This window comes from Salvelinus sp. IW2-2015, linkage group LG4q.1:29 (genome assembly GCF_002910315.2).
Source record: "Salvelinus sp. IW2-2015 linkage group LG4q.1:29, ASM291031v2, whole genome shotgun sequence".
Taxonomy (NCBI): domain Eukaryota; kingdom Metazoa; phylum Chordata; class Actinopteri; order Salmoniformes; family Salmonidae; genus Salvelinus; species Salvelinus sp. IW2-2015.
The window spans coordinates 74,484,121-74,491,020 of NC_036842.1; positions in this window are offsets into that span (position 1 = coordinate 74,484,121).

Genomic DNA, 6,900 nt, shown 5'->3' on the forward strand with positions numbered 1-6,900 from the left:
TGCGTTCAAGACAACTGGGAACTTGGAASTGGGAACTCGGGAACCTCTGACTTTAGATTTCAGTGCGTTCAAGACAACTGGGAACTTGGAACTGGGAACTCGGGAACCTCTGACTTTAGATTTCAGTGCGTTCAAGACAACTGGGAACTTGGAACTTGGAACTCGGGAACCTCTGACTTTAGATTTCAGTGCGTTCAAGATAACTGGGAACTTGGAACTGGGAACTCATAAAGAAACGACCTCCTACTGGGATGTTGTTTTTTGAACAGTCATCCGACTCGGAATTACAGCTCGGGAACTTGGGCCTCTTTCTAGAGCTCTGACTTTCCGACCTGAAGTTCACAGACGTCATGATTTGACCTCGTATTTTTACGAGTTCCCAGTTGTCTTGAAATCACCATAAAATTCATGGTAGGCTACCCTTCACCAGCTCATATCTGGTGAAGGGTAGCCCAGGGGTCCTTGGCCAAAAAAGTTTGGTAACCCCTGCCCGACACTCAAACAGTGCAGAATAATTGCAGGCTGGAGGGGGATGGGCCACATAAACTAATGTAATCCTATATCGCAAGCTCTAATAGACAACTTCCAAGTCAAATGTGCTCTCATTCAGTGCTGTATGGTCCCGCCTGACAAAAATACATAAAGTTACACATGTATTTTAATGTTGTGGTTATTGTAATCGGGCTCTAAGGAAAACAAGTGGGCTCAGACATCGAAATTACATTTTTGGGGTCCAAGACTCCAAGGATTTTGTATCTTCACCCCTTACTCTTGCAATTTAGTCAGCGGGTCTACCACAGATTATCTTTGGGGCCAGCCTGGATTTGGCCTCAAATCCAATATGACATCAAAAATCCAATATGGCTGCCATAATACCATTTGTGGAGCTTAAATCACGTGTAAATATACATTTTGTAAATGAGGCATATATATTTTTTAAATTGTATACAACACTCATGCCCATAAAGACTGTTGTGGTGTAATTTTTGGGGGGATTCTGCTTCAAATATGGCCAACTGAATTTACTCGTTCGCCTACAAATAAACTGCCCTGGTTTCATTTGTGTTTCATTGAATTATTCTGTCTTTAAAAGGGTTTCATAAGGCTCTTGTTATAACTAGGACTATGAGTGTGTTTGAATAGCTGAAGTCAACTAGCTTTTCAATGTGTGTTCAGGTTTTTCACGACACAAGCACATAGCCACTGGGTACAGACGTCAGTTCAACATCTAGTTTTGATTTACATTTGGTTGAGTTGTCAAATAACGTGAATTCAACGTGAAATCATCAACAAAAATGTAATATCATTGGATTTAGGTTAAAATCTGGGTGAGAAATAGGGCTTCACTGCATCGCAGTGCTAGAGGTGTCACGACAGACCCGGGATTGATCCCAGGCTGTATCGCAGCCGGCTGTGACCAGGAGATCCATGAGGCGGTGCACAATTGTCCCAGCGTCATCCGGGTTAGGGGAGGGTTTGACCGGCCGAGATTTCCGCTCTAACTACTACTGTGGCAGTCCGTGGTCATGCATGCCTACTTCGGTCGCCAGTTGTACAGTGTTTCCTCTGACACATTGGTGCGGCTGGCTTCTGGGTTAAGTGAGCAGTGCGGTGTGGCAGGGCCATGTTTCGGGGGAGCAAGGCTCTTGACCTTTGACTCTCCCGTGTCCGTACGAAAGTTGCAGCGATGGGACAAGACTGTAATTACCAATAGGGGAGAAGGGAAAAAAATACTTGCGTTGATGACTTTTGCAGCGGCAAGGACAGATTCCATTTCAGGCACTCGAGACTCATTGACTAACTGGAATGTTAGGGGATAATCCAGTGGTAGAATGATTGGTTGTCTGGTAGTGAAGGAGAGTCCGTGAAAGGACTGTCACAAACAGATCTGCCCTTAGATATTTTCAACACCTAATTGACCTAAGTGTTTTTTTTATATTGAATGTKGCAAAAAGTCATGCAGTCCTACATATTCCTTTACAGTGCATTCAGAAAGTATTCACACCACTTGACTTTTTCCACATTTTGTTGTGTTACAGCCTGAATATAAAACTGGTTATATTTATATTTTGTGTCACTGGCCTACACACAATACCCCATAATGTCAAAGTGGAATTATGTTTTTAGAAATGTTTGCAAATTAATAAAAAATGAATAGCTGAAATGTCTTGATTCAATAAGTATTCAGTTCAGGATAAAAAATGTGCTTAGCAAGTCACATAAGTTGCATGAACTCCCTTTGTGTTCAATAAGTGTTAAATGTGATTTTTTTATGACTACCTTGTCTCTGTACCCCCCCCCCCACACATAAAATTATCTGTAAGGTCCCTCAGTCAAGCAAGGAATTTCAAACATCGATTCAACCAGGAAGACTAAGGAGGTTTTCCAATGGCTTGCAAAGAAGAGAACCTATTGGTAGATGGAAAATAATTTAAATAAAGCAGACATTTAATATCTCTTTGAGCATGGTTAAGTTAGTAATTACACTTTGGATGGTGTATCAATACACAGATACAGGTACAGATACAGATACAGGTATCACTACAAAGATACAGGTATTCTGCCTAACTCCGTAGCCGGAGAGGTAGAAAACTGCTCAGGGATTTAACCATGAGGCCGATGGTGTCTTTAAAAAAGTTACAGAGTTTAATGGATGTGATAGGAGAAAAGGAGGATAGATCAACAACATTGTAGTTACTCCAAAATACTATCCCAAATGACCGAGTGAAAAGGAAGCCTGTACAGAATAAAAAATATTCTAAAACATGCATCCTGTTTTGAATAAGGCAATAAAGTAAAACTGCACAAAATGTGGCAAAGAAACTGTCACGAACTTCGAAAGTGAGGAGACCAAGTCGCAGCGTGATTATAATACATATTCCTTTAATAAAAGATGAATACTGAACAAACTATACAAAATAACAAAAACGAACGTGACCACTATAAGAAATGAGTGCAGACACGCAACATCACATAGACAATAACCCACAAAACCAAACTGACGGTCGTCGCTGGAGGCTCCGTACTGGAGGGCGTCGCTGGAGGCTCCGTACTGCAGGGCGTCGCTGGAGGCTCCGGACTGGAGGGCGTCGCTGGAGGCTCCGGACTGGAGGGCGTCGCTGGAGGCTCCGGACTGGAGGGCGTCGCTGGAGGCTCCGGACTGGAGGGCGTCGTTGGAGGCTCCGTACTGCCAGCCTTTGTTAGAGGCTTCGTCATGATCCTCACTGGAGGTTCGTGCCATGAATCATCCACTGGAGGCTTCTTCCATGGACTCATCACTGGAGGTTCTTGCCATGGATCATCACTGGAGCTTCGTTGCCATGATCATGCACTGGCTTCTGCCAGGATCCATCACTGGAGCTTCGTGCCAGGATCATCACTGGAGTGTCCCGGGCTGGGACACGCACCTCATGGCGAGTGCGAAGAGCAGGAAAGGGCTCTGACCCTGGAGGCGCACTGGAGCTGGTGCATGATCCGGAACTGCGTGTACCGGCTGGGACACGCAACTCAGAGCGAGTGCGGGAGGAGAACAGGGCGTACTGGACCGTGGAGACGCATTGGAGATCAAAGAACATAGAGCTGCTCAATATTCCTGGCTGGATGCCCATTCTAGCCCGGCAACACAAGGAGCTGGAATAGAGCGCACCGGATAAAGAATGGCGAACTGGAACACCGTGCGCATCTCTGCTCAAACAGGTGCCGACCAGTTACACGCTCCCACAGTAGCAGAGAGTTGGCTCAGGTCTCCTACCTGGACTCCAGCCCAAACCTCGCTGGTGCCCCCCCCCACCCAAAACATCTTGGGGTTGCCTCTCGGGCTTCCTTGCTAGCCGTGTACCTACATTCGTTCCGCTTCCTCTATTCTCCGGTATTTTTTCTCGTAGTATCGCCGTTCCTCCTGCGCTGTTTCCACCTGCTTCCATGGCAGGTTTGTCCCCTCCATTACCCTTCCTCCCAGGTCAGGATGCCTCCACTCATTTTTTCCCGGGTCACTGATGTCATCCTTCTTTATCACGCTGCTTGTCCTATTTATCGTGCTGGTTTTCTGTCACGACTGTATAGTGAGGGAGACCAAGGCGCAGCTGATTATAATACTCTTCCTTTAATAAAGATGAATACTGAACAAACTATACAAAATCACAAAACGAACGTGACGCTAATAAGAACGAGTGCAGACATGCAACATCACATAGACACAATACCCACAAAACCAAAATGGAAATGGCAACTCAAATAGGATCCCCAATCAGAGACAACGATAACTGTCTCTGATTGGGAACAATTTAGCACCATAGGACTATATTACCTAGACAATGACAAAACCCATAGAAATAGCAAAAAGCCTAGAATAACACAAATACATATACCACCCTTGTTGTTTTGGGGCTTGTTGCTGGGCAACACGCACACAACGTTCACTCCCTCCAAGATTTTCTAAATGGGTTGGATATTCTGAGATGGCTGGCCTCCAGGACCTTGAAAATGATTCTTTACGACACATCCTTCGTTTGCCCAGCGGTGTGGTTTGGAGGTCCATGTCAGCTGAAGACCGCAGCACGTGTCATCTTCAATGACCTTGCTGATGGAGGTTTTCACTCAAATCTCACGATACATGCCCCATTCATTCTTTCCTTTACACGATATCAGTCGTCCTGGTCCCTTTGCAGAAAAAACAGCCCCAAGCATTATGTTCCACCCCCATGCTTCACAGTAGTGATAGTGTTCTTTGGATGCAACTCAGCATTCTTTTCCTCCAAACACGACGAGTTGAGTTTTTACAAAAAGTGAGATCTTGCGTGGAGCCCCAGATCGAGAGAGATTATCAGTGGTCTTGTATGTCTTCCATTTCCTAATAATTGCTCCACAGTTGATTTCTTCAAACAAGCTGCTTACCTATTGCAGATTCAGTCTTCCCAGCCTGGTCAGTCTACAATTTTGTTTTCTGGTCCTTTGACACTCTTTGGTCTTGGCCATAGTGGAGTTTTGAAGTGTGACTGTTGAGTGTTTGGACAAGGTGTCTTTTATACTGATAACAAAACAGGTGCCATTAATAAAGGTAACGAGTGGAGACAGAGAGCCTCTTAAAGAAGAAGTTACAGGTCTGTGAGAGCCAGAAATCTTGCTTGTTTGTAGGTGACCAAATACTTATTTTCCACCATAATTTGCAAATAAATTCATTAAAAATCCTACAATGTGATTTTCTGGATTTTATTTTCTCATTTTGTCTGTCATAGTTGAAGTGTACCTATGATGAAAATTACAGGCCTCTCTCATCTTTTTAAGTGGGAGAACTTGCACAATTGGTGGCTGACTAAATACTTTTTTTGCAACACTGTATATGTTGAAGAGGGTGGGGCTTAAGCTGGATCCCTGTCTCACCCCACGGCCCTGTGGGAAGAAATGTGTGTTTTTTGCATATTTTAACCGCACACTTGTTGTTTGTGTACATGCATTTTATAATGTGGTATGTTTTATCCCCAACACCACTTTCCATCAATTTGTATAGCAGACCTTCATGCCAAATTGAGTCGAAGGCATTTTTGAATTCAACAAAGCATGAGAAGACTTTGCCTTTGTTTTGGTGTGTTTGTTTGTCAATTAGGGTGTGCAGGGTGAATACATGGTCTGTTGTACAGTAATTTGGTAAAAAGCCAATTTGACATTTGCTCAGTACATTGTTTTCACTGAGGAAATGTACGAGTCTGCTGTTAATGATAATGCAGAGGATTTTCCCAAGGTTGCTGTTGATGCATATCCCACGGTAGTTATTGGGGTCAAATTTGTCTCCACTTTTGTGGATTGGGGGGGATCAGTCCTTGGTTCCAAATATTGGGGAAGATGCCAGAGCTAAGGATAATGTTAAAGAGTTTTAGCATAGCCAATTGGAATTTGTTGTCTGTATATTTGATCATTTCATTGAGAATACCATCAACACCACATGCCTTTTTGGGTTGGAGGGTTTTTATTTTGTCCTGTAGCTCATTCAAGGTAATTGGAGAATCCAGTGGGTTCTGGTAGTCTTTAATAGTTGATTCTAAGTTTTGTAAGACTTTCTCCCCTCTTCTCTTGCTCCCTCACTCCCTATCTCCCTCCTTCCTTTCCTCCCTCCACAGGCCTGTTGGGTCACTCTAGGTCTGATGGGAGAGAAGAGAAAAGATGAAGTGAGGAAGAGAGAAAGAGGGCTCAAGGAAGAGAGAGAGAGAGGGAGAGAGAGAGGGAGGAGAGAGGGAGAAGGGCTAAAGGTCAGCTTGAGGTATTCCCCAGGTCATTGCAGTAAATGAGAATGTGTTCCCAGTCAACTTACCTGGTAAAATAAAGATTAAATAAATAAATATAAAGGTCTAGGAAATTTGTAGCAGATGAAACATGACCTCTACGTGCGCACACACCATGCAAACACACACACTACCCTGGTGCCTGGCAAATTTGGAGGAAATCAAATTAGCCCATCTATCCTATTACCCCCTACCCCCTCTACACCAGTGATGCCCAGTTCCAAACCAACATTTTAAGAATGTGCCTGCACCCTTATTAACTTGCAAATGTGGTAGGTTGAACTGGATGCTTACAAAGTGCAGGTTGAGGAGCTGTTTTTCTATATAGGCCTATTGCAYAGTTGAAGTCAGAAATTTACATACACTTAGATTGAAGTCATTAAAAGTCGTTTTTCAACCACTCCACAAATGTCTTGTTAACAAACWATAGTTTTGGCAAGTCATTTAGGACATCTACTTTGTACATGACACAAGTAATTTTTCCAACAATTGTTTACAGACAGATTATTTCACTTATCACTATCAGAAGTTTAAATACACTAAGTTGACTGTGCCTTTAAACAGCTTGGAAAATTCCAGAAAATTATGTTATGGCTTTAGAAGCTTCTGGTAGGCTAATTGACAT